The sequence below is a fragment of the Octodon degus genome, unplaced genomic scaffold (genome assembly GCF_000260255.1).
Source record: "Octodon degus isolate 3935 unplaced genomic scaffold, OctDeg1.0 scaffold00009, whole genome shotgun sequence".
Lineage (NCBI taxonomy): Eukaryota > Metazoa > Chordata > Mammalia > Rodentia > Octodontidae > Octodon > Octodon degus.
The window spans coordinates 15883336-15888793 of record NW_004524585.1 but is presented as its reverse complement, the minus strand read 5'-3'; the positions used below and the strand labels follow the sequence as shown (position 1 = coordinate 15888793).

General features: G+C 36.0%; 1 pseudogene; it reads left to right on the top strand.

The window, feature by feature from the left end:
* The first annotated feature begins 444 nt into the window (after positions 1-444).
* LOC101560788 lies at positions 445-881 on the top strand (annotated as a pseudogene).
* Positions 882-5458: the final 4577 nt, after the last annotated feature.

The following is a 5458-nucleotide window of genomic DNA, read 5'->3' as shown; positions in this document are numbered from 1 at the left end:
ATGTGACTCCCCTTCGGCATGATCTACATCATTAATCACTTTCCTCTGTGGCCCCATAATCTCATTGATCAGAAAATTTGGGATACAACTGAGTTACATGATGTTACAGTACAGGTTCTCCTATTTCCTGAGTCCTCACTGACCTTGAAAGACAAGGGCCAAAATGTTGACTGTCCTTGCAGCCCTTGTTTTTCTCTAATTTTGGCCTGCAAACTTAAGTTGTTAACCCTCCAGAAGAGAAGCTTATTATTATTACCGTACAACATAGGCAGTTGAACTTAACATCTCTATCTGTCTGAATATCAAACAACTTAGGCATAACATGGAACAGGTATTTTCCATTAAGTATTGGTATGTTAAACTTTAACTTCTCCTATTATTTTTTACTTAAATAATAACCACTTTAAAAATTGTGGGGTGGGCTGCATTGGGCTGTAGGAGAAGATGGTGGTATCCACAGGAGTTAAAATTTCTTGTAATTTTCACTTGTTGGAAGAACTCGAAAAAGGACAAAAAGGAGTAGGTGATGGTACGGTTAGCTGGGTCCTTGAAGATGATGGAGACATGACATTTACGAGGTGGACAGGCATAATCATTGGGCCACTAAGGACAAATTATAAAAACAGAATATATAGCCTGAAAATACAGTGTGGACCTAAATACCCAGAAGCTCCTCCATCAGTTAGATTTGTAACAAAAATTAATATGAAAGGAATAAATAATTCCAGTGAATGGTGGATGTATGCAGCACACCAGTGTTAGCAAAATGGCAAAATTTGCATAGCATTAAAGTTGTACTTCAAAAGCTAAGACGTCTAATGATGTCCAAAGAAAATATGAAGCTTCCACAACCACCAGAAGGACAAACATACAACAATTAGTTTTAGTAGATCTCAAACTTGTCTTGAATCAGCAACCTTCTACTCATATTAATGTCTTGATTAAATATCACAATGAAAAATACTCTCACATTAAGTAAAAGAATTCCAGCTGATAAACATGACCTGACATTTGTCAGAAAATATTTAGTAAATGTTCACCCATTATGTTTTCAGGTAACAGGAAAAATGAAGCCCAATTGTTCCTTCTCTTGTTGAGTCACTGTCATTTAAACATGAACTTGGAGTACTCCATATAGGTTCAGGTTTACAAGATGAAAGCACGGGAGGAATTGTCAGATGTCAGTGGAAATGAGTGTTTCTGAAAAGTAAAATCTCAAGAAGGAAAAACAAATATCATGCTTATCCATCTCACTTAGTGAAAGAGCCGCAGTTTGAAATTGTTCAGAGTAGCAGGTACAATGAATATTGTCATAAATTATGTTAATCTTTGAAGCAGTGTGGGTGCTGACTACTACTGGTATCAAAAATATGTTCAGGGTCGTTTTGATACCTGTATTTATAATAAAAAAGTTAGGGGAGGGATGGATGAATTTCTGTCAAAAGTTGTTCCTGTGTGTTACATGTAACAGACATGGTAAATATTTGTTTACACTCTTTGTCAAATAAACCATGCATTTAAGTTTAAGTGACATCCACAAAAGGAAATAGGTGTATGGATATGTGATTCTGAGATTAGTCTTAAAATGTAAATAAAATGTAGAATGTATCCTCAGAGACTGTGCCATTTCTATTATATTGATGTGGTATATGTACAGTACCTTGTCAAGGTAGCAAAAACTGAAATTATTGATTGTAGCTTTTCTTCAGTGTGTCCTATTTATGATTTATTCATATTTTACAATACAGAACTTGTGAATTGGAATTTTCAGAGTATTAACAAATTATGTAACTTGTTTCTTTTTTCAAGAAGAATCCCAGATATTATATTTGAATTTGATTTCACTAGAAATACTACAAAGATTTTTGAATTGTAGCCATTCTTACAGAATTATAAATTGCATATAATTCAAATATACATTCTTTTCTTAAAAAAATAAAATAAAATAAGAATTGTGGGTTTTTTGTTTTGTTTTGATTTTGAGATAGGGTCTTGCTACCTAATTCAAGCTGTCCTCAAATTCAAGTTGATCCTCCTACCTCAGCCTTCTGGAGTGCTAGGATTACAAGTGTGTTTACCTTAAAGTTTAAATAAGTTTCACAGATGGTAAAGAAATAATTGGGATTCAAGTCTAAGCAATTTGATTTCAGAGTTGAGCACCTAGAAAGTTAGAGTTTGAAAACAAACTTATAGACTGTAACCCTTTCTCTAAGGTCCAGAGTTGATGTGTCTTGATCGTTGGAAAAAATTGCTTAACACTCAGAAACATTTATAAATTCTCTGTCTTATTTAAGTGATAAGTCTAGTATCTTCCCCGATTGCACACCTCAGAAACTGGCACTATGTGATTACAATTGAGCAGCACATGAGGTTCCCTCCAGCACCTACTGGCTTAGTGAGCAAGGGTGCCAGGAACAGAGTGCACCACTGCCTTGAGAGCCTTAGAAGATGCCGCTTGGATAGAGGAAGGAAATGCCTGGGTGAAAACAATAAAAATGCTATACTAAAAGGGAGAATGAAGAGAGATAATAGAGGACATAAATATAGCAACTCTGTTATGTAAAAATACTTAAAATTGACAGTCTGAAACTTATTTATGCTCATTTTTATGAAATGTAACACAATGAAAATGTAATAACCTTAAATCCTATGCCCTCAGCTTATTTTCTGTGAACATAAATATGGTGCTATATGAAATCAGACATAGTCCTATACAAAATCTAGTCCTGCCTACCTACCTGTTCCAGAGCAGTTATGTTTTGTTTTTTTTTTAGATATAACAATAAATAAGATATATTCTGCTTTTGCTACCCTCTAAGTAGATTTAATTTTTTTATACCAAGTTTTAGGAATGGTTATATTTTTTCTTATTTTTCCTAGTGAAGATTTTTTTTTCATTTCAAATAGTTAACTTTGTCAGTAGAAATTGAAATAATCCTGCAGAGGTGGGGATGGAGCTCGGGGGTAGATTACATCACTAGCATATGTAAGACCTTGGGTCCAAGCTCCAGTAAAGAAACAAAGAAAAAGGATAAAAGACCAGATGCAAAGGATGGTAAGCTACACTGTACATTCTCAGTGTCCTGATTTAAACTGATTATTAAAAATACGCTGCAGCAGAAATCCTAAGAAATACATGCAGACAAAGAAGACAAGCAGAGAATTTATCAAGTAACTTCATATTCACAAACTACAAAGCCTGGTATTTTTAGACTAAGTTTTTGCCTAATGAACTTGGTGTTAAAAATTAAAAAACAAAAACTTCAAACTGTCAAAGGATTGGCCACCTAGGTGGGTTCAAATACTGAATGTTATATTAGGACAGTGACTTTGATTATGATGGAAAAAGGATGGGGTCTTCTATTATTCATTTTTAATTTATTATTCTGTGTAATTATCCTTTGAGGCACTTTCTAGATTTAAAAAAAATACCGTGGTGACAACTATTAAATAAAAACTACACTCTAAAGCACAGTTTGATCTTCTGTCCTATTCTATTAAAAGTTTAAAAAACTTTTGTAGAATGAATATACTTCCCATCTACAAGTGTAGTTTTCAACTTTTCAACTTCTGGGGCTTTTTTTAACTTTAAAACCCATCTCTGGATTAGATATCAATCTTTCTCCTTAAAGCAATAAATTGTGGGTGCTTTCCTTCTATGAGGAAATGACTGCAGCCTTTGTCAAATAAACTTAGGGGCACAGGTATCTGTAGGAAATGAGCTCAAGGCTAGCAAGATAATGGTCCTTTTGGCCTAGGATATGATTTTAATTACTTCCAGGAGTACATCCTCAGGTTAACCCAATTATACTGAAGAGGTGTCTCTCCTCGCCTTCCCATTTTTCAAGATCCTCTTTATTGTGTCTCTCCCCATTTCTGGAAGATGTTTCTAAGAACTCTGTGATAAATTTCTAATTTGTCCCATACTTTCCTCTTCAACTGACAATCCTTAAGCCTCCTTAGAAATCATTACTTAGGAAGTCATCACACCACATTCAAAAAGTAGAAGGAAGGGACTTGGGCCTCCTCTTCCTCTGCTCCAAAAAGCTGTGGAAATCACTTATTAGAACTCATGATTTAGAAGCAATTAAAAACCATACTGCTCTAGCATTTGAGGAAATACTATTTTGCTGTTTACTATTAGCTTATTTCAGTGCTAAAGTCCAGTTTGTTACCCAATAATGAGGTCTCTATAAATAAAATAGAGTTCATTGTGTTTTTTAACTGCTATATCATGAAAGAAGAACTGAACAGAGTTTTACCAAATTTGTGGAGTGTGGTTAGACAGTTAGATATCTATATCATTGATATCGATATCAATATCAATATAGATATACAGAAATATATAGCAATCTAGAGATATTTTAAGAAATTAGGTCACAAGGGTATATAAACAATTCACTTTGAAAGACCACTGGATACCCTTCAAAGGAACAAGGAAGTATCCTGCAAAACAGCTTTGGGAAGCCAGGAATGGGCCAATCATACGTGTAATTATAGTCTCTCTCTGGCAAGGGGAACAGTATCAATTGTTTATTGGACAATGGCTAATAATTCCTCAGGGAAATGCTGGATTGGCCTTGCTAAGATTACTAATATTGTCTAACACATGAATCTATAATCAATTATAGTTTGTTATTAGAGATGAATATCATTTCAGTTCCATCTCTTCTTTAACACTAGCATTCCTTAAATTGTGAATTTAAAAGTAAAAACCTAACGTATTTTATGATACAATTTTACTGAAGCAGAAATCCATCTATTAATGGATAAACTATCATAGCACAATAAAGCATGCTTCTGGTTGTGTACTGTTTTGAGTTCACTGCCTGTAGCAGATAGCTCACTGTCCAACATGTGCCCTAGGGTCCCAGCCTGAAGGCCACTGTACCCTCAGTGCAAGTTTCCCTGGCACAAGGACTGCTTTCCTGCAACACCTACATGTTGTCTCAGCCCAAGCATTCTACAGGCTGGAAGTATGGGACCATGAGCAGCTTTGAAACCACAGACATCCACTGGGAGGCAGAATTGGGAGCAGGGAGGCCAGCGAGATAACACAGTGGACTACAGTGCCTGCTTAGGCAAGCGAGGTAAACTCAGGGACCGCCAGCACCACTTGCTGTGCCAGGCCTGCTAGGGCAGGCTGAGCTGGCCAGAGTGCAAGCTTAGTGGTGCATGCCTGTAATCCCAGTGCTGCCCTAGTGAGACCCTCTAACAACCAAATATTTGGGAAAAAAAAAGAAAAAGGCCAGAGAGATAGCTCAGTAGAGTAAGTGCCTGCCTGGCAAGAGCAGGGTCCTGAGTTCAATCCCCGGTAAGAAAGAAGAAGAAGGAAGAAGAAGGAAGAAGAAGGAAGAAGAAGGAAGAAGAAGGAAGAAGAAGGAAGAAGAAGAAGAAGAAGAAGAAGAAGAAGAAGAAGAAGAAGAAGAAGAAGAAGAAGAAGAAGAGGAAGAGGAAG